Genomic DNA, 22,641 nt, shown 5'->3' with positions numbered 1-22,641 from the left:
AGGAAAGAAATTTTTTTTATTCTCTATTTCTCGGCCAGTCTTCACCCGTTTCGTCTTGAACTGAAACCAGGATGATGATTTTTAATTTTTAGAATTTTTGTTGCATTTATTTTTGAATTTTCTAACTCGGGTCGAGATCGAACGGATAGGAAGGAATGTTTTTTTGTTCTCTATTTTTCGGCCCGTCCTGACCCGTTTCGTCTTGAAATGAAGCCTGGATGGTGTTTTTTAATTTTTGAAATTTTTTTGCATTTATTTTCGAATTTTCTATCTCGGGTCTGGTTTGAACAGATAGGAAGGAAATTCTTTTTGTTCTTTATTTTTCGGCCTGTCCTGACCCGTTTCGTCATGAAATGAAGCCTGGATGATGATTTTTAATTTTTATAATTCTTTTGCATTTATTTTTGAATTTTCTAACTCGGGTCGGGTTCGAACGGATAGTAAGGATTTTATTTTTGTTCTCTATTTTTCGGCCTGTCCTGGCCCTTTTCGTTTTGAAATGAAGTCTGGATGATGTTTTTTAATTTTTAGAATTTTTCTGCATTTCTTTTTGAATTTTCTAACTGGGGTCAGGTTTCAACGGATAGGAAAGAAATTTTTTTTATTTTCTATTTTTCGGCTTGTCTTCACCCGTTTCGTCTTGAAATAAAACCTGGATGATGTTTTTAAATTTTAAGAATTTTTTTTGCATTTAGTTTTGAATTTTCTAACTCGGGTCGGTTTCGAACGGATAGGAAGGAAATTTTTTTTGTTCTCTATTTATCGGCCTGTCCAAACCTGTTTCGTCTTGAAATGGAGCCTGGATGATTTTTTAATTTTTAAAATTTTTTTGCATTTATTTTCGAATTTTCTACCTCGGGTCTGGTTCGAACGGATAGGAAGGAAATTATTTTTATTCTCTATTTTTCGGCCTGTCTTCACCCGTTTCGTCTTGAAATGAAACCTGGATGATGCTTTTTAATTTTTAGAATTTTTTTTGCATTTGGTTTTGAATTTTCTAACTCAGGTCGGTTTCGAACGGATAGGAAGGAAATTTTTTTTGTTCTCTATTTTTCGGCCTGTCCTGACCCGTTTCGCCTTGAAATGAAGCATGGATGATGTATTTTAATTTTTAAAATTTTTTTGCATTTATTTTCGAATTTTCTATCTCAGGTCTGGTTCGAACGGATAGGAAGGAAATTCTTTTTGTTCTCTATTTTTCGGCCTATCCTGACCCGTTTCGTCATGAAAGGAAGCCTGGACGATGATTTTTAATTTTTAAAATTTTTTTGCACTTATTTTTGAATTTTCTAACTCGGGTCGGGTTCGAACGGATAGGAAGGAAATTATTTTTGTTCTCTATTTTTCGGCCTGTCCTGGCCCATTTCGTTTTGAAATGAAGCCTGGATGATGTTTTTTAATTTTTAGAATTTTTTTGCATTTCTTTTTGAATTTTCTAACTGGGGTCGGGTTCGAACTGATAGGAAAGAAATTTTTTTTATTCTCTATTTTTCGGCTTGTCTTCACCCGTTTCGTCTTGAAATAAAACCTGGATGATGTTTTTAAATTTTTAGAATTTTTTTTGCATTTAGTTTTGAATTTTCTAACTCGGGTCGGTTTCGAACGGATAGGAAGGAAATTTTTTTTGGTCTCTATTTATCAGCCTGTCCAGACTCGTTTCGTCTTGAAATGAAGCCTGATTGATGTTTGTTAATTTTTAAAATTTTTTTGCATTTATTTTCGAATTTTCTATCTCGGGTCTGGTTCGAACGGATAGGAAGGAAATTATTTTTATTCTCTATTTTTCGGCCTGTCTTCTCCCGTTTCGTCTTGAAATGAAAAGTGGATGATGTTTTTTAATTTTTAGAATTTTTTTGCTTTTATTTTTGAATTTTCTAACTCGGGTCGGGTTCGAACGGAGAGGAAAGAAATTTTTTTTATTCTCTATTTTTCGTCTTGTCTTCACCCGTTTCGTCTTCAAATGAAACCTGGATGATGTTTTTTACTTTTTAGAATTTTTTTTGCATTTAGTTTTGAATTTTCTAACTTGGGTCGGTTTCGAACGGATAGGAAGGAAATGTTTTTTGTTCTCTATTTATCGGCCTTTCCAGACCCGTTTCGTCTTGAAATGAAGCCTGGATGATGTTTTTTAATTTTTAATATTTTTCTGCATTTATTTTCGAATATTCTATCTCGGGTCGGGTTCGAACGGATAGGAAGGAAATTATTTTTATTCTCTATTTTTCGGCCTGTCCTGGCCCATTTCGTTTTGAAATGAAGCCTGGATGATGTTTTTTAATTTTTTGAATTTTTTTTGCATTTAGTTTTTGAATTTTCTAACTGGGGTTGGGTTCGAACGAATAGGAAAGAAATTTTTTTTATTCTCTATTTCTCGGCCAGTCTTCACCCGTTTCGTCTTGAAGTGAAACCTAGATGATGATTTTTAATTTTTAGAATTTTTTTTACATTTATTTTTGAATTTTTAACTCGGGTCGGGATCGAACGGATAGGAAGGAATTTTTTTTTGTTCTCTATTTTTCGGCCTGTCCTGACCCGTTTCGTCTTGAAATGAAGCCTGGATGATGTTTTTTAATTTTTAAAATTTTTTTGCATTTATTTTCGAATTTTATATCTCGGGTCTTGTTCGAACGGATAGGAAGGAAATTCTTTTTGTTCTCTATTTTTCGGCCTGTCCTGGCCCATTTCGTTTTGAAATGAATCCTGGATGATGTTTTTTAAATTTTAGAATTTTTTTGCATTTCTTTTTGAATTTTCTTACTGGGGTCGGGTTCGAACGGATAGGAAAGAAATTTTTTTTATTCTCTATTTTTCGGCCAATCTTCATCCGTTTCCTCTTGAAATGAATCCTGGATGATGTTTTTTAATTTTTAGAATTTTTTTTGCATTTAGTTTTGAATTTTCTAACTCAGGTCGGTTTCGAACGGATAGGAAGGAAATTTTTTTTGTTCTCTATTTATCGGCCTGTCCAGACCTGTTTCGTCTTGAAATGAAGCCTGGATGATGTTTTTTAATTTTTAAAATTTTTTTGCATTTATTTTCGAATTTTCTATCTCGGTTCGGGTTCGAACGGATAGGAAGGAAATTATTTTTATTCTCTATTTTTCGGCCTATCCTGGCCCATTTCGTTTTAAAATGAAGCCTGGATGATGTTTTTTAAATTTTAAAATTTTTTTGCATTTCTTTTTGAATTTTCTAACTGGGGTCGGGTTCGAACGGATAGGAAAGAAATTTTTTTTATTCTCTATTATTCGGCCAGTCTTCATCCGTTTCGTCTTGAAATGAATCCTGCATGATGTTTTTTAATTTTTAGAATTTTTTTTGCATTTAGTTTTGAATTTTCTAACTCAGGTCGGTTTCGAACGGATAGGAAGGAAATTTTTTTTGTTCTCTATTTATCGGCCTGTCCAGACCCGTTTCGTCTTGAAATGAAGCATGGATGATGTTTTTTAATTTTTAAAATTTTTTTGCATTTATTTTCGAATTTTCTATCTCGGTTCGGGTTCGAACGGATAGGAAGGAAATTATTTTTATTCTCTATTTTTCGGCCTGTCCTGGCCCATTTCGTTTTGAAATGAAGCCTGGATGATGTTTTTTAATTTTTAGAATTTTTTTTGCATTTAGTTTTTGAATTTTCTAACTGGGGTTGGGTTCGACCGGATAGGAAAGAAATTTTTTTTATTCTCTATTTCTCGGCCAGTCTTCACCCGTTTCGTCTTGAACTGAAACCAGGATGATGATTTTTAATTTTTAGAATTTTTGTTGCATTTATTTTTGAATTTTCTAACTCGGGTCGAGATCGAACGGATAGGAAGGAATGTTTTTTTGTTCTCTATTTTTCGGCCCGTCCTGACCCGTTTCGTCTTGAAATGAAGCCTGGATGGTGTTTTTTAATTTTTGAAATTTTTTTGCATTTATTTTCGAATTTTCTATCTCGGGTCTGGTTTGAACAGATAGGAAGGAAATTCTTTTTGTTCTTTATTTTTTCGCCTGTCCTGACCCGTTTCGTCATGAAATGAAGCCTGGATGATGATTTTTAATTTTTATAATTCTTTTGCATTTATTTTTGAATTTTCTAATTCGGGTCGGGTTCGAACGGATAGTAAGGATTTTATTTTTGTTCTCTATTTTTCGGCCTGTCCTGGCCCTTTTCGTTTTGAAATGAAGTCTGGATGATGTTTTTTAATTTTTAGAATTTTTCTGCATTTCTTTTTGAATTTTCTAACTGGGGTCAGGTTTCAACGGATAGGAAAGAAATTTTTTTTATTTTCTATTTTTCGGCTTGTCTTCACCCGTTTCGTCTTGAAATAAAACCTGGATGATGTTTTTAAATTTTAAGAATTTTTTTTGCATTTAGTTTTGAATTTTCTAACTCGGGTCGGTTTCGAACGGATAGGAAGGAAATTTTTTTTGTTCTCTATTTATCGGCCTGTCCAAACCTGTTTCGTCTTGAAATGGAGCCTGGATGATTTTTTAATTTTTAAAATTTTTTTGCATTTATTTTCGAATTTTCTACCTCGGGTCTGGTTCGAACGGATAGGAAGGAAATTATTTTTATTCTCTATTTTTCGGCCTGTCTTCACCCGTTTCGTCTTGAAATGAAACCTGGATGATGCTTTTTAATTTTTAGAATTTTTTTTGCATTTGGTTTTGAATTTTCTAACTCAGGTCGGTTTCGAACGGATAGGAAGGAAATTTTTTTTGTTCTCTATTTTTCGGCCTGTCCTGACCCGTTTCGCCTTGAAATGAAGCATGGATGATGTATTTTAATTTTTAAAATTTTTTTGCATTTATTTTCGAATTTTCTATCTCAGGTCTGGTTCGAACGGATAGGAAGGAAATTCTTTTTGTTCTCTATTTTTCGGCCTATCCTGACCCGTTTCGTCATGAAAGGAAGCCTGGATGATGATTTTTAATTTTTAAAATTTTTTTGCACTTATTTTTGAATTTTCTAACTCGGGTCGGGTTCGAACGGATAGGAAGGAAATTATTTTTGTTCTCTATTTTTCGGCCTGTCCTGGCCCATTTCGTTTTGAAATGAAGCCTGGATGATGTTTTTTAATTTTTAGAATTTTTTTGCATTTCTTTTTGAATTTTCTAACTGGGGTCGGGTTCGAACTGATAGGAAAGAAATTTTTTTTATTCTCTATTTTTCGGCTTGTCTTCACCCGTTTCGTCTTGAAATAAAACCTGGATGATGTTTTTAAATTTTTAGAATTTTTTTTGCATTTAGTTTTGAATTTTCTAACTCGGGTCGGTTTCGAACGGATAGGAAGGAAATTTTTTTTGGTCTCTATTTATCAGCCTGTCCAGACTCGTTTCGTCTTGAAATGAAGCCTGATTGATGTTTGTTAATTTTTAAAATTTTTTTGCATTTATTTTCGAATTTTCTATCTCGGGTCTGGTTCGAACGGATAGGAAGGAAATTATTTTTATTCTCTATTTTTCGGCCTGTCTTCTCCCGTTTCGTCTTGAAATGAAAAGTGGATGATGTTTTTTAATTTTTAGAATTTTTTTGCTTTTATTTTTGAATTTTCTAACTCGGGTCGGGTTCGAACGGAGAGGAAAGAAATTTTTTTTATTCTCTATTTTTCGTCTTGTCTTCACCCGTTTCGTCTTCAAATGAAACCTGGATGATGTTTTTTACTTTTTAGAATTTTTTTTGCATTTAGTTTTGAATTTTCTAACTTGGGTCGGTTTCGAACGGATAGGAAGGAAATGTTTTTTGTTCTCTATTTATCGGCCTTTCCAGACCCGTTTCGTCTTGAAATGAAGCCTGGATGATGTTTTTTAATTTTTAATATTTTTCTGCATTTATTTTCGAATATTCTATCTCGGGTCGGGTTCGAACGGATAGGAAGGAAATTATTTTTATTCTCTATTTTTCGGCCTGTCCTGGCCCATTTCGTTTTGAAATGAAGCCTGGATGATGTTTTTTAATTTTTTGAATTTTTTTTGCATTTAGTTTTTGAATTTTCTAACTGGGGTTGGGTTCGAACGAATAGGAAAGAAATTTTTTTTATTCTCTATTTCTCGGCCAGTCTTCACCCGTTTCGTCTTGAAGTGAAACCTAGATGATGATTTTTAATTTTTAGAATTTTTTTTACATTTATTTTTGAATTTTTAACTCGGGTCGGGATCGAACGGATAGGAAGGAATTTTTTTTTGTTCTCTATTTTTCGGCCTGTCCTGACCCGTTTCGTCTTGAAATGAAGCCTGGTTGATGTTTTTTAATTTTTAAAATTTTTTTGCATTTATTTTCGAATTTTATATCTCGGGTCTTGTTCGAACGGATAGGAAGGAAATTCTTTTTGTTCTCTATTTTTCGGCCTGTCCTGGCCCATTTCGTTTTGAAATGAATCCTGGATGATGTTTTTTAAATTTTAGAATTTTTTTGCATTTCTTTTTGAATTTTCTTACTGGGGTCGGGTTCGAACGGATAGGAAAGAAATTTTTTTTATTCTCTATTTTTCGGCCAATCTTCATCCGTTTCCTCTTGAAATGAATCCTGGATGATGTTTTTTAATTTTTAGAATTTTTTTTGCATTTAGTTTTGAATTTTCTAACTCAGGTCGGTTTCGAACGGATAGGAAGGAAATTTTTTTTGTTCTCTATTTATCGGCCTGTCCAGACCTGTTTCGTCTTGAAATGAAGCCTGTATGATGTTTTTTAATTTTTAAAATTTTTTTGCATTTATTTTCGAATTTTCTATCTCGGTTCGGGTTCGAATGGATAGGAAGGAAATTATTTTTATTCTCTATTTTTCGGCCTATCCTGGCCCATTTCGTTTTGAAATGAAGCCTGGATGATGTTTTTTAAATTTTAAAATTTTTTGCATTCCTTTTTGAATTTTCTAACTGGGGTCGGGTTCGAACGGATAGGAAAGAAATTTTTTTTATTCTCTATTTTTCGGCCAGTCTTCATTCGTTTCGTCTTGAAATGAATCCTGCATGATATTTTTTAATTTTTAGAATTTTTTTTTGCATTTAGTTTTGAATTTTCTAACTCAGGTCAGTTTCGAACGGATAGGAAGGAAATTTTTTTTGTTCTCTATTTATCGGCCTGTCCAGACCCGTTTCGTCTTGAAATGAAGCCTGGATGATGTTTTTTAATTTTTAAAATTTTTTTGCATTTATTTTCGAATTTTCTATCTCGGTTCGGGTTCGAACGGATAGGAAGGAAATTATTTTTATTCTCTTTTTTTCGGCCTGTCCTGGCCCATTTCGTTTTGAAATGAAGCCTGGATGATGTTTTTTAATTTTTAGAATTTTTTTTGTATTTAGTTTTTGAATTTTCTAACTGGGGTTGGGTTCGAACGGATAGGAAAGAAATTTTTTTTATTCTCTATTTCTCGGCCAGTCTTCACCCGTTTCGTCTTGAACTGAAACCGGGATGATGATTTTTAATTTTTAGAATTTTTGTTGCATTTATTTTTGAATTTTCTAACTCGGGTCGAGATCGAACGGATAGGAAGGAATTTTTTTTTGTTCTCTATTTTTCGGCCTGTCCTGACCCGTTTCGTCTTGAAATGAAGCCTGGATGGTGTTTTTTAATTTTTGAAATTTTTTTGCATTTATTGTCGAATTTTCTATCTCAGGTCTGGTTCGAACGGATTGGAATGAAATTCTTTTTGTTCTCTATTTTTCGGCCTGTCCTGACCCGTTTCGTCATGAAATGAAGCCTGGATGATGATTTTTAATATTTAAAATTTTTTTGCACTTATTTTTGAATTTTCTAACTCGGGTCGGGTTCGAACGGATAGGAAGGAAATTATTTTTGTTCTCTATTTTTCGGCCTGTCCTGGCCCATTTCGTTTTGAAATGAAGCCTGGATGATGTTTTTTAATTTTTAGAATTTTTTTGCATTTCTTTTTGAATTTTCTAACTGGGGTCGGGTTCGAACTGATAGGAAAGAAATTTTTTTTATTCTCTATTTTTCGGCTTGTCTTCACCCGTTTCGTCTTGAAATAAAACCTGGATGATGTTTTTAAATTTTCAGAATTTTTTTTGCATTTAGTTTTGAATTTTCTAACTCGGGTCGGTTTCGAACGGATAGGAAGGAAATTTTTTTTGTTCTCTATTTATCGGCCTGTCCAGACCCGTTTCGTCTTGAAATGAAGCCTGGTTGATGTTTGTTAATTTTTAAAATTTTTTTGCATTTATTTTCGAATTTTCTATCTCGGGTCTGGTTCGAACGGATAGGAAGGAAATTATTTTTATTCTCAATTTTTCGGCCTGTCTTCTCCCGTTTCGTCTTGAAATGAAACCTGGATGATGTTTTTTAATTTTTAGAATTTTTTTGCTTTTATTTTTGAATTTTCTAACTCGGGTCGGGTTCGAATGGAGAGGAAAGAAATTTTTTTTATTCTCTATTTTTCGTCTTGTCTTCACCCGTTTCGTCTTGAAATGAAACCTGGATGATGTTTTTTACTTTTTAGAATTTTTTTTGCATTTAGTTTTGAATTTTCTAACTTGGGTCGGTTTCGAACGGATAGGAAGGAAATGTTTTTTGTTCTCTATTTATCGGCCTTTCCAGACCCGTTTCGTCTTGAAATGAAGCCTGGATGATGTTTTTTAATTTTTAATATTTTTCTGCATTTATTTTCGAATATTCTATCTCGGGTCGGGTTCGAACGGATAGGAAGAAAATTATTTTTATTCTCTATTTTTCGGCCTGTCCTGGCCCATTTCGTTTTGAAATGAAGCCTGGATGATGTTTTTTAATTTTTTGAATTTTTTTTGCATTTAGTTTTTGAATTTTCTAACTGGGGTTGGGTTCGAACGAATAGGAAAGAAATTTTTTTTATTCTCTATTTCTCGGCCAGTCTTCACCCGTTTCGTCTTGAAATGAAACCTGGATGATGATTTTTAATTTTTAGAATTTTTTTTACATTTATTTTTGAATTTTTAACTCGGGTCGGGATCGAACGGATAGGAAGGAATTTTTTTTTGTTCTCTATTTGTCGGCCTGTCCTGACCCGTTTCGTCTTGAAATGAAGCCTGGATGATGTTTTTTAATTTTTAAAATTTTTTTGCATTTATTTTCGAATTTTATATCTCGGGACTTGTTCGAACGGATAGGAAGGAAATTCTTTTTGTTCTCTATTTTTTCGGCCTGTCCTTACCCATTTCGTTTTGAAATGAATCCTGGATGATGTTTTTTAAATTTTAGAATTTTTTTGCATTTCTTTTTGAATTTTCTTACTGGGGTCGGGTTCGAACGGATAGGAAAGAAATTTTTTTTATTCTCTATTTTTCGGCCAATCTTCATCCGTTTTCCTCTTGAAATGAATCCTGGATGATGTTTTTTAATTTTTAGAATTTTTTTTGCATTTAGTTTTGAATTTTCTAACTCAGGTCGGTTTCGAACGGATAGGAAGGAAATTTTTTTTGTTCTCTATTTATCGGCCTGTCCAGACCTGTTTCGTCTTGAAATGAAGCCTGGATGATGTTTTTTAATTTTTAAAATTTTTTTGCATTTATTTTCGAATTTTCTATCTCGGTTCGGGTTCGAACGGATAGGAAGGAAATTATTTTTATTCTCTATTTTTCGGCCTATCCTGGCCCATTTCGTTTTGAAATGAAGCCTGGATGATGTTTTTTAAATTTTAAAATTTTTTTGCATTTCTTTTTGAATTTTCTAACTGGGGTCGGGTTCGAACGGATAGGAAAGAAATTTTTTTTATTCTCTATTTTTCGGCCAGTCTTCATTCGTTTCGTCTTGAAATGAATCCTGCATGATGTTTTTTAATTTTTAGAATTTTTTTTGCATTTAGTTTTGAATTTTCTAACTCAGGTCAGTTTCGAACGGATAGGAAGGAAATTTTTTTTGTTCTCTATTTATCGGCCTGTCCAGACCCGTTCCGTCTTGAAATGAAGCCTGGATGATGTTTTTTAATTTTTAAAATTTTTTTGCATTTATTTTCGAATTTTCTATCTCGGTTCGGGTTCGAACGGATAGGAAGGAAATTATTTTTATTCTCTTTTTTTCGGCCTGTCCTGGCCCATTTCGTTTTGAAATGAAGCCTGGATGATGTTTTTTAATTTTTAGAATTTTTTTTTGCATTTAGTTTTTGAATTTTCTAACTGGGGTTGGGTTCGAACGGATAGGAAAGAAATTTTTTTTATTCTCTATTTCTCGGCCAGTCTTCACCCGTTTCGTCTTGAACTGAAACCAGGATGATGATTTTTAATTTTCAGAATTTTTGTTGCATTTATTTTTGAATTTTCTAACTCGGGTCGAGATCGAACGGATAGGAAGGAATTTTTTTTTGTTCTCTATTTCTCGGCCTGTCCTGACTCGTTTCGTCTTGAAATGAAGCCTGGATGGTGTTTTTTAATTTTTGAAATTTTTTTGCATTTATTGTCGAATTTTTTATCTCAGGTCTGGTTCGAACGGATTGGAAGGAAATTCTTTTTGTTCTCTATTTTTCGGCCTGTCCTGACCCGTTTCGTCATGAAATGAAGCCTGGATGATGATTTTTAATTTTTAAAATTTTTTTGCACTTATTTTTGAATTTTCTAACTCGGGTCGGGTTCGAACGGATAGGAAGGAAATTATTTTTGTTCTCTATTTTTCGGCCTGTCCTGGCCCATTTCGTTTTGAAATGAAGCCTGGATGATGTTTTTTAATTTTTAGAATTTTTTTGCATTTCTTTTTGAATTTTCTAACTGGGGTCGGGTTCGAACTGATAGGAAAGAAATTTTTTTTATTCTCTATTTTTCGGCTTGTCTTCACCCGTTTCGTCTTGAAATAAAACCTGGATGATGTTTTTAAATTTTCAGAATTTTTTTTTGCATTTAGTTTTGAATTTTCTAACTCGGGTCGGTTTCGAACGGATAGGAAGGAAATTTTTTTTGTTCTCTATTTATCGGCCTGTCCAGACCCGTTTTGTCTTGAAATGAAGCCTGGTTGATGTTTGTTAATTTTTAAAATTTTTTTGCATTTATTTTCGAATTTTCTACCTCGGGTCTGGTTCGAACGGATAGGAAGGAAATTATTTTTATTCTCAATTTTTCGGCCTGTCTTCTCCCGTTTCGTCTTGAAATGAAACCTGGATGATGTTTTTTAATTTTTAGAATTTTTTTGCTTTTATTTTTGAATTTTCTAACTCGGGTCGAGTTCGAACGGAGAGGAAAGAAATTTTTTTTATTCTCTATTTTTCGTCTTGTCTTCACCCGTTTCGTCTTGAAATGAAACCTGGATGATGTTTTTTACTTTTTAGAATTTTTTTTGCATTTAGTTTTGAATTTTCTAACTTGGGTCGGTTTCGAACGGATAGGAAGGAAATGTTTTTTGTTCTCTATTTATCGACCTTTCCAGACCCGTTTCGTCTTGAAATGAAGCCTGGATGATGTTTTTTAATTTTTTATATTTTTCTGCGTTTATTTTCGAATATTCTATCTCGGGTCGGGTTCGAACGGATAGGAAGAAAATTATTTTTATTCTCTATTTTTCGGCCTGTCCTGGCCCATTTCGTTTTGAAATGAAGCCTGGATGATGTTTTTTTAATTTTTTGAATTTTTTTTGCATTTAGTTTTTGAATTTTCTAACTGGGGTTGGGTTCGAACGAATAGGAAAGAAATTTTTTTTATTCTCTATTTCTCGGCCAGTCTTCACCCGTTTCGTCTTGAAATGAAACCTGGATGATGATTTTTAATTTTTAGAATTTTTTTTACATTTATTTTTGAATTTTTAACTCGGGTCGGGATCGAACGGATAGGAAGGAATTTTTTTTTGTTCTCTATTTGTCGGCCTGTCCTGACCCGTTTCGTCTTGAAATGAAGCCTGGATGATGTTTTTTAATTTTTAAAATTTTTTTGCATTTATTTTCGAATTTTATATCTCGGGACTTGTTCGAACGGATAGGAAGAAAATTCTTTTTGTTCTCTATTTTTCGGCCTGTCCTTACCCATTTCGTTTTGAAATGAATCCTGGATGATGTTTTTTAAATTTTAGAATTTTTTTGCATTTCTTTTTGAATTTTCTTACTGGGGTCGGGTTCGAACGGATAGGAAATAAATTTTTTTTATTCTCTATTTTTCGGCCAATCTTCATCCGTTTCCTCTTGAAATGAATCCTGGATGATGTTTTTTAATTTTTAGAATTTTTTTTGCATTTAGTTTTGAATTTTCTAACTCAGGTCGGTTTCGAACGGATAGGAAGGAAATTTTTTTTGTTCTCTATTTATCGGCCTGTCCAGACCTGTTTCGTCTTGAAATGAAGCCTGGATGATGTTTTTTAATTTTTAAAATTTTTTTGCATTTATTTTCGAATTTTCTATCTCGGTTCGGGTTCGAACGGATAGGAAGGAAATTATTTTTATTCTCTATTTTTCGGCCTATCCTGGCCCATTTCGTTTTGAAATGAAGCCTGGATGATGTTTTTTAAATTTTAAAATTTTTTTGCATTTCTTTTTGAATTTTCTAACTGGGGTCGGGTTCGAACGGATAGGAAAGAAATTTTTTTTATTCTCTATTTTTCGGCCAGTCTTCATTCGTTTCGTCTTGAAATGAATCCTGCATGATGTTTTTTAATTTTTAGAATTTTTTTTGCATTTAGTTTTGAATTTTCTAACTCAGGTCAGTTTCGAACGGATAGGAAGGAAATTTTTTTTGTTCTCTATTTATCGGCCTGTCCAGACCCGTTCCGTCTTGAAATGAAGCCTGGATGATGTTTTTTAATTTTTAAAATTTTTTTGCATTTATTTTCGAATTTTCTATCTCGGTTCGGGTTCGAACGGATAGGAAGGAAATTATTTTTATTCTCTTTTTTTCGGCCTGTCCTGGCCCATTTCGTTTTGAAATGAAGCTTGGATGATGTTTTTTAATTTTTAGAATTTTTTTTGCATTTAGTTTTTGAATTTTCTAACTGGGGTTGGGTTCGAACGGATAGGAAAGAAATTTTTTTTATTCTCTATTTCTCGGCCAGTCTTCACCCGTTTCGTCTTGAACTGAAACCAGGATGATGATTTTTAATTTTTAGAATTTTTGTTGCATTTATTTTTGAATTTTCTAACTCGGGTCGAGATCGAACGGATAGGAAGGAATTTTTTTTTGTTCTCTATTTTTCGGCCTGTCCTGACCCGTTTCGTCTTGAAATGAAGCCTGGATGGTGTTTTTTAATTTTTGAAATTTTTTTGCATTTATTTTCGAATTTTCTATCTCAGGTCTGGTTCGAACGGATAGGAAGGAAATTCTTTTTGTTCTCTATTTTTCGGCCTGTCCTGACCCGTTTCGTCATGAAATGAAGCCTGGATGATGATTTTTAATTTTTAAAATTTTTTTGCACTTATTTTTGAATTTTCTAACTCGGGTCGGGTTCGAACGGATATGAAGGAAATTATTTTTGTTCTCTAATTTTCGGCCTGTCCTGGCCCATTTCGTTTTGAAATGAAGCCTGGATGATGTTTTTTAATTTTTAGAATTTTTTTGCATTTCTTTTTGAATTTTCTAACTGGGGTCGGGTTCGAACTGATAGGAAAGAAATTTTTTTTATTCTCTATTTTTCGGCTTGTCTTCACCCGTTTCGTCTTGAAATAAAACCTGGATGATGTTTTTAAATTTTTAGAATTTTTTTTGCATTTAGTTTTGAATTTTCTAACTCGGGTCGGTTTCGAACGGATAGGAAGGAAATTTTTTTTGTTCTCTATTTATCGGCCTGTCCAGACCCGTTTCGTCTTGAAATGAAGCCTGGTTGATGTTTGTTAATTTTTAAAATTTTTTTGCATTTATTTTCGAATTTTCTATCTCGGGTCTGGTTCGAACGGATAGGAAGGAAATTATTTTTATTCTCTATTTTTCGGCCTGTCTTCTCCCGTTTCGTCTTGAAATGAAACCTGGATGATGTTTTTTAATTTTTAGAATTTTTTTGCTTTTATTTTTGAATTTTCTAACTCGGGTCGGGTTCGAACGGAGAGGAAAGAAATTTTTTTTATTCTCTATTTTTCGTCTTGTCTTCACCCGTTTCGTCTTGAAATGAAACCTGGATGATGTTTTTTACTTTTTAGAATTTTTTTTGCATTTAGTTTTGAATTTTGTAACTTGGGTCGGTTTCGAACGGATAGGAAGGAAATGTTTTTTGTTCTCTATTTATCGGCCTTTCCAGACCCGTTTCGTCTTGAAATGAAGCCTGGATGATGTTTTTTAATTTTTAATATTTTTCTGCATTTATTTTCGAATATTCTATCTTGGGTCGGGTTCGAACGGATAGGAAGAAAATTATTTTTATTCTCTATTTTTCGGCCTGTCCCGGCCCATTTCGTTTTGAAATGAAGCCTGGATGATGTTTTTTAATTTTTTGAATTTTTTTTGCATTTAGTTTTTGAATTTTCTAACTGGGGTTGGGTTCGAACGAATAGGAAAGAAATTTTTTTTATTCTCTATTTCTCGGCCAGTCTTCACCCGTTTCGTCTTGAAATGAAACCTGGATGATGATTTTTAATTTTTAGAATTTTTTTTACATTTATTTTTGAATTTTTAACTCGGGTCGGGATCGAACGGATAGGAAGGAATTTTTTTTTGTTCTCTATTTTTCGGCCTGTCCTGACCCGTTTCGTCTTGAAATGAAGCCTGGATGATGTTTTTTAATTTTTAAAATTTTTTTGCATTTATTTTCGAATTTTATATCTCGGGTCTTGTTCGAACGGATAGGAAGGAAATTCTTTTTGTTCTCTATTTTTCGGCCTGTCCTGGCCCATTTCGTTTATAAATGAATCCTGGATGATGTTTTTTAAATTTTAGAATTTTTTTGCATTTCTTTTTGAATTTTCTTACTGGGGTCGGGTTCGAACGGATAGGAAAGAAATTTTTTTTATTCTCTATTTTTCGGCCAGTCTTCATTCGTTTCGTCTTGAAATGAATCCTGCATGATGTTTTTTAATTTTTAGAATTTTTTTTGCATTTAGTTTTGAATTTTCTAACTCAGGTCAGTTTCGAACGGATAGCAAGGAAATTTTTTTTGTTCTCTATTTATCGGCCTGTCCAGACCCGTTTCGTCTTGAAATGAAGCCTGGATGATGTTTTTTAATTTTTAAAATTTTTTTGCATTTATTTTCGAATTTTCTATCTCGGTTCGGGTTCGAACGGATAGGAAGGAAATTATTTTTATTCTCTTTTTTTCGGCCTGTCCTGGCCCATTTCGTTTTGTAATGAAGCCTGGATGATGTTTTTTAATTTTTAGAATTTTTTTTGCATTTAGTTTTTGAATTTTCTAACTGGGGTTGGGTTCGAACGGATAGGAAAGAAATTTTTTTTATTCTCTATTTCTCGGCCAGTCTTCACCCGTTTCGTCTTGAACTGAAACCAGGACGATGATTTTTAATTTTTAGAATTTTTGTTGCATTTATTTTTGAATTTTCTAACTCGGGTCGAGATCGAACGGATAGGGAGGAATTTTTTTTTGTTCTCTATTTTTCGGCCTGTCCTGACCCGTTTCGTCTTGAAATGAAGCCTGGATGATGTTTTTTAATTTTTGAAATTTTTTTGCATTTATTTTCGAATTTTCTATCTCGGGTCTGGTTTGAACAGATAGGAAGGAAATTCTTTTTGTTCTTTTTTTTTCGGCCTGTCCTGACCCGTTTCGTCATGAAATGAAGCCTGGATGATGATTTTTAATTTTTATAATTCTTTTGCATTTATTTTTGAATTTTCTAACTCGGGTCGGGTTCGAACGGATAGTAAGGATTTTATTTTTGTTCTCTATTTTTCGGCCTGTCCTGGCCCTTTTCGTTTTGAAATGAAGTCTGGATGATGTTTTTTAATTTTTAGAATTTTTCTGCATTTCTTTTTCAATTTTCTAACTGGGGTCGGGTTTCAACGGATAGGAAAGAAATTTTTTTTATTCTCTATTTTTCGGCTTGTCTTCACCCGTTTCGTCTTGAAATAAAACCTGGATGATGTTTTTAAATTTTAAGAATTTTTTTTGCATTTAGTTTTGAATTTTCTAACTCGGGTCGGTTTCGAACGGATAGGAAGGAAATTTTTTTTGTTCTCTATTTATCGGCCTGTCCAAACCCGTTTCGTTTTGAAATGAAGCCTGGATGATGTTTTTAATTTTTAAAATTTTTTTGCATTTATTTTCGAATTTTCTACCTCGAGTCTGGTTCGAACGGATAGGAAGGAAATTATTTTTATTCTCTATTTTTCGGCCTGTCTTCACCCGTTTCGTCTTGAAATGAAACCTGGACGATGTTTTTAAATTTTTAGAATTTTTTTTGCATTTAGTTTTGAATTTTCTAACTCAGGTCGGTTTCGAACGGATAGGAAGGAAATTTTTTTTGTTCTCTATTTTTCGGCCTGTCCTGACCCGTTTCGCCTTGAAATGAAGCATGGATGATGTATTTTAATTTTTAAAATTTTTTTGCATTTATTTTCGAATTTTCTATCTCAGGTCTGGTTCGAACGGATAGGAAGGAAATTCTTTTTGTTCTCTATTTTTCGGCCTGTCCTGACCCGTTTCGTCATGAAATGAAGCCTGGATGATGATTTTTAATTTTTAAGATTTTTTTGCACTTATTTTTGAATTTTCTAACTCGGGTCGGGTTCGAACGGATAGGAAGGAAATTATTTTTGTTCTCTATTTTTTGGCCTGTTCTGACCCATTTCGTTTTGAAATGAAGCCTGGATGATGTTTTTTAATTTTTAGAATTTTTTTGCATTTCTTTTTGAATTTTCTAACTGGGGTCGGGTTCGAACTGATAGGAAAGAAATTTTTTTTATTCTCTATTTTTCGGCTTGTCTTCACCCGTTTCGTCTTGAAATAAAACCTGGATGATGTTTTTAAATTTTTAGAATTTTTTTTGCATTTAGTTTTGAATTTTCTAACTCGGGTCGGTTTCGAACGGATAGGAAGGAAATTTTTTTTGTTCTCTATTTATCGGCCTGTCCAGACCCGTTTCGTCTTGAAATGAAGCCTGGTTGATGTTTGTTAATTTTTAAAATTTTTTTGCATTTATTTTCGAATTTTCTATCTCGGGTCTGGTTCGAACGGATAGGAAGGAAATTATTTTTATTCTCAATTTTTCGGCCTGTCTTCTCCCGTTTCGTCTTGAAATGAAACCTGGATGATGTTTTTTAATTTTTAGAATTTTTTTGCTTTTATTTTTGAATTTTCTAACTCGGGTCGGGTTCGAACGGAGAGGAAAGAAATTTTTTTAATTCTCTATTTTTCGTCTTTTCTTCACCCGTTTCGTCTTGAAATGAAACCTGGATGATGTTTTTTACTTTTTAGAATTTTTTTTGCATTTAGTTTTGAATTTTCTAACTTGGGTCGATTTCGAACGGATAGGAAGGAAATGTTTTTTGTTCTCTATTTATCGGCCTTTCCAGACCCGTTTCGTCTTAAAATGAAGCCTGGATGATGTTTTTTAATTTTTAATATTTTTCTGCATTTATTTTCGAATATTCTATCTCGGGTCGGGTTCGAACGGATAGGAAGGAAATTATTTTTATTCTCTATTTTTCGGCCTGTCCTGGCCCATTTCGTTTTGAAATGAAGCCTGTAAGATGTTTTTTAATTTTTTGAATTTTTTTTGCATTTAGTTTTTGAATTTTCTAACTGGGGTTGGGTTCGAACGAATAGGAATGAAATTTTTTTTATTCTCTATTTCTCGGCCAGTCTTCACCCGTTTCGTCTTGAAATGAAACCTGGATGATGATTTTTAATTTTTAGAATTTTTTTTACATTTATTTTTGAATTTTTAACTCGGGTCGGGATCGAACGGATAGGAAGGAATTTTTTTTTGTTCTCTATTTTTCGGCCTGTCCTGACCCGTTTTGTCTTGAAATGATGCCTGGATGATGTTTTTTAATTTTTAAAATTTTTTTGCATTTATTTTCGAATTTTATATCTCGGGTCTTGTTCGAACGGATAGGAAGGAAATTCTTTTTGTTCTCTATTTTTCGGCCTGTCCTGGCCCATTTCGTTTTGAAATGAATCCTGGATGATGTTTTTTAAATTTTAGAATTTTTTTGCATTTCTTTTTGAATTTTCTTACTGGGGTCGGGTTCGAACGGATAGGAAAGAAATTTTTTTTATTCTCTATTTTTCGGCCAATCTTCATCCGTTTCCTCTTGAAATGAATCCTGGATGATGTTTTTTAATTTTTAGAATTTTTTTTGCATTTAGTTTTGAATTTTCTAACTCAGGTCGGTTTCGAACGGATAGGAAGGAAATTTTTTTTGTTCTCTATTTATCGGCCTGTCCAGACCTGTTTCGTCTTGAAATGAAGCATGGATGATGTTTTTTAATTTTTAAAATTTTTTTGAATTTATTTTCGAATTTTCTATCTCGGTTCGGGTTCGAACGGATAGGAAGGAAATTATTTTTATTCTCTATTTTTCGGCCTATCCTGGCCCATTTCGTTTTGAAATGAAGCCTGGATGATGTTTTTTAATTTTTAATATTTTTCTGCATTTATTTTCGAATATTCTATCTCGGGTCGGGTTCGAACGGATAGGAAGGAATTTTTTTTTGTTCTCTATTTTTCGGCCTGTCCTGACCCGTTTCGTCTTGAAATGAAGCCTGGATGATGTTTTTTAATTTTTAAAATTTTTTTGCAATTATTTTCGAATTTTATATCTCGGGTCTTGTTCGAACGGATAGGATGGAATTTTTTTTTGTTCTCTATTTTTCGGCCTGTCCTGACCCGTTTCGCCTTGAAATGAAGCATGGATGATGTATTTTAATTTTTAAAATTTTTTTGCATTTATTTTCGAATTTTCTATCTCAGGTCTGGTTCGAACGGATAGGAAGGAAATTCTTTTTGTTCTCTATTTTTCGGCCTGTCCTGACCCGTTTCGTCATGAAATGAAGCCTGGATGATGATTTTTAATTTTTAAAATTTTTTTGCACTTATTTTTGAATTTTCTAACTCGGGTCGGGTTCGAACGGATAGGAAGGAAATTCTTTTTGTTCTCTATTTTTCGGCCTGTCCTGGCCCATTTCGTTTTGAAATGAATCCTGGATGATGTTTTTTAAATTTTAGAATTTTTTTGCATTTCTTTTTGAATTTTCTTACTGGGGTCGGGTTCGAACGGATAGGAAAGAAATTTTTTTTATTCTCTATTTTTCGGCCAATCTTCATCCGTTTCCTCTTGAAATGAATCCTGGATGATGTTTTTTAATTTTTAGAATTTTTTTTGCATTTAGTTTTGAAATTTCTAACTCAGGTCGGTTTCGAACGGATAGGAAGGAAATTTTTTTTGTTCTCTATTTATCGGCCTGTCCAGACCTGTTTCGTCTTGAAATGAAGCCTGGATGATGTTTTTTAATTTTTAAAATTTTTTTGCATTTATTTTCGAATTTTCTATCTCGGTTCGGGTTCGAACGGATAGGAAGGAAATTATTTTTATTCTCTATTTTTCGTCCTATCCTGGCCCATTTCGTTTTGAAATGAAGCCTGGATGATGTTTTTTAAATTTTAAAATTTTTTTGCATTTCTTTTTGAATTTTCTAACTGGGGTCGGGTTCGAACGGATAGGAAAGAAATTTTTTTTATTCTCTATTTTTCGGCCAGTCTTCATTCGTTTCGTCTTGAAATGAATCCTGCATGATGTTTTTTAATTTTTAGAATTTTTTTTGCATTTAGTTTTGAATTTTCTAACTCAGGTCAGTTTCGAACGGATAGGAAGGAAATTTTTTTTGTTCTCTATTTATCGGCCTGTCCAGACCCGTTTCGTCTTGAAATGAAGCCTGGATGATGTTTTTTTAATTTTTAAAATTTTTTTGCATTTATTTTCGAATTTTCTATCTCGGTTCGGGTTCGAACGGATAGGAAGGAAATTATTTTTATTCTCTTTTTTTCGGCCTGTCCTGGCCCATTTCGTTTTGAAATGAAGCCTGGATGATGTTTTTTAATTTTTAGAATTTTTTTTGCATTTAGTTTTTGAATTTTCTAACTGGGGTTGGGTTCGAACGGATAGGAAAGAAATTTTTTTTATTCTCTATTTCTCGGCCAGTCTTCACCCGTTTCGTCTTGAACTGAAACCAGGACGATGATTTTTAATTTTTAGAATTTTTGTTGCATTTATTTTTGAATTTTCTAACTCGGGTCGAGATCGAACGGATAGGGAGGAATTTTTTTTTGTTCTCTATTTTTCGGCCTGTCCTGACCCGTTTCGTCTTGAAATGAAGCCTGGATGATGTTTTTTAATTTTTGAAATTTTTTTGCATTTATTTTCGAATTTTCTATCTCGGGTCTGGTTTGAACAGATAGGAAGGAAATTCTTTTTGTTCTTTTTTTTTCGGCCTGTCCTGACCCGTTTCGTCATGAAATGAAGCCTGGATGATGATTTTTAATTTTTATAATTCTTTTGCATTTATTTTTGAATTTTCTAACTCGGGTCGGGTTCGAACGGATAGTAAGGATTTTATTTTTGTTCTCTATTTTTCGGCCTGTCCTGGCCCTTTTCGTTTTGAAATGAAGTCTGGATGATGTTTTTTAATTTTTAGAATTTTTTTGCATTTAGTTTTCAATTTTCTAACTGGGGTCGGGTTTCAACGGATAGGAAAGAAATTTTTTTTATTCTCTATTTTTCGGCTTGTCTTCACCCGTTTCGTCTTGAAATAAAACCTGGATGATGTTTTTAAATTTTAAGAATTTTTTTTGCATTTAGTTTTGAATTTTCTAACTCGGGTCGGTTTCGAACGGATAGGAAGGAAATTTTTTTTGTTCTCTATTTATCGGCCTGTCCAAACCCGTTTCGTCTTGAAATGAAGCCTGGATGATGTTTTTAATTTTTAAAATTTTTTTGCATTTATTTTCGAATTTTCTACCTCGAGTCTGGTTCGAACGGATAGGAAGGAAATTATTTTTATTCTCTATTTTTCGGCCTGTCTTCACCCGTTTCGTCTTGAAATGAAACCTGGACGATGTTTTTAAATTTTTAGAATTTTTTTTGCATTTAGTTTTGAATTTTCTAACTCAGGTCGGTTTCGAACGGATAGGAAGGAAATTTTTTTTGTTCTCTATTTTTCGGCCTGTCCTGACCCGTTTCGCCTTGAAATGAAGCATGGATGATGTATTTTAATTTTTAAAATTTTTTTGCATTTATTTTCGAATTTTCTATCTCAGGTCTGGTTCGAACGGATAGGAAGGAAATTCTTTTTGTTCTCTATTTTTCGGCCTGTCCTGACCCGTTTCGTCATGAAATGAAGCCTGGATGATGATTTTTAATTTTTAAGATTTTTTTGCACTTATTTTTGAATTTTCTAACTCGGGTCGGGTTCGAACGGATAGGAAGGAAATTATTTTTGTTCTCTATTTTTTGGCCTGTTCTGACCCATTTCGTTTTGAAATGAAGCCTGGATGATGTTTTTTAATTTTTAGAATTTTTTTGCATTTCTTTTTGAATTTTCTAACTGGGGTCGGGTTCGAACTGATAGGAAAGAAATTTTTTTTATTCTCTATTTTTCGGCTTGTCTTCACCCGTTTCGTCTTGAAATAAAACCTGGATGATGTTTTTAAATTTTTAGAATTTTTTTTGCATTTAGTTTTGAATTTTCTAACTCGGGTCGGTTTCGAACGGATAGGAAGGAAATTTTTTTTGTTCTCTATTTATCGGCCTGTCCAGACCCGTTTCGTCTTGAAATGAAGCCTGGTTGATGTTTGTTAATTTTTAAAATTTTTTTGCATTTATTTTCGAATTTTCTATCTCGGGTCTGGTTCGAACGGATAGGAAGGAAATTATTTTTATTCTCAATTTTTCGGCCTGTCTTCTCCCGTTTCATCTTGAAATGAAACCTGGGTGATGTTTTTTAATTTTTAGAATTTTTTTGCTTTTATTTTTGAATTTTCTAACTCGGGTCGGGTTCGAACGGAGAGGAAAGAAATTTTTTTAATTCTCTATTTTTCGTCTTTTCTTCACCCGTTTCGTCTTGAAATGAAACCTGGATGATGTTTTTTACTTTTTAGAATTTTTTTTGCATTTAGTTTTGAATTTTCTAACTTGGGTCGATTTCGAACGGATAGGAAGGAAATGTTTTTTGTTCTCTATTTATCGGCCTTTCCAGACCCGTTTCGTCTTAAAATGAAGCCTGGATGATGTTTTTTAATTTTTAATATTTTTCTGCATTTATTTTCGAATATTCTATCTCGGGTCGGGTTCGAACGGATAGGAAGGAAATTATTTTTATTCTCTATTTTTCGGCCTGTCCTGGCCCATTTCGTTTTGAAATGAAGCCTGTAAGATGTTTTTTAATTTTTTGAATTTTTTTTGCATTTAGTTTTTGAATTTTCTAACTGGGGTTGGGTTCGAACGAATAGGAATGAAATTTTTTTTATTCTCTATTTCTCGGCCAGTCTTCACCCGTTTCGTCTTGAAATGAAACCTGGATGATGATTTTTAATTTTTAGAATTTTTTTTACATTTATTTTTGAATTTTTAACTCGGGTCGGGATCGAACGGATAGGAAGGAATTTTTTTTTGTTCTCTATTTTTCGGCCTGTCCTGACCCGTTTCGTCTTGAAATGATGCCTGGATGATGTTTTTTAATTTTTAAAATTTTTTTGCATTTATTTTCGAATTTTATATCTCGGGTCTTGTTCGAACGGATAGGAAGGAAATTCTTTTTGTTCTCTATTTTTCGGCCTGTCCTGGCCCATTTCGTTTTGAAATGAATCCTGGATGATGTTTTTTAAATTTT

This window comes from Quercus robur, chromosome 1 (assembly GCF_932294415.1).
Source record: "Quercus robur chromosome 1, dhQueRobu3.1, whole genome shotgun sequence".
In the NCBI taxonomy this organism is placed as follows: domain Eukaryota; kingdom Viridiplantae; phylum Streptophyta; class Magnoliopsida; order Fagales; family Fagaceae; genus Quercus; species Quercus robur.
This window is presented reverse-complemented; position numbering follows the sequence as displayed.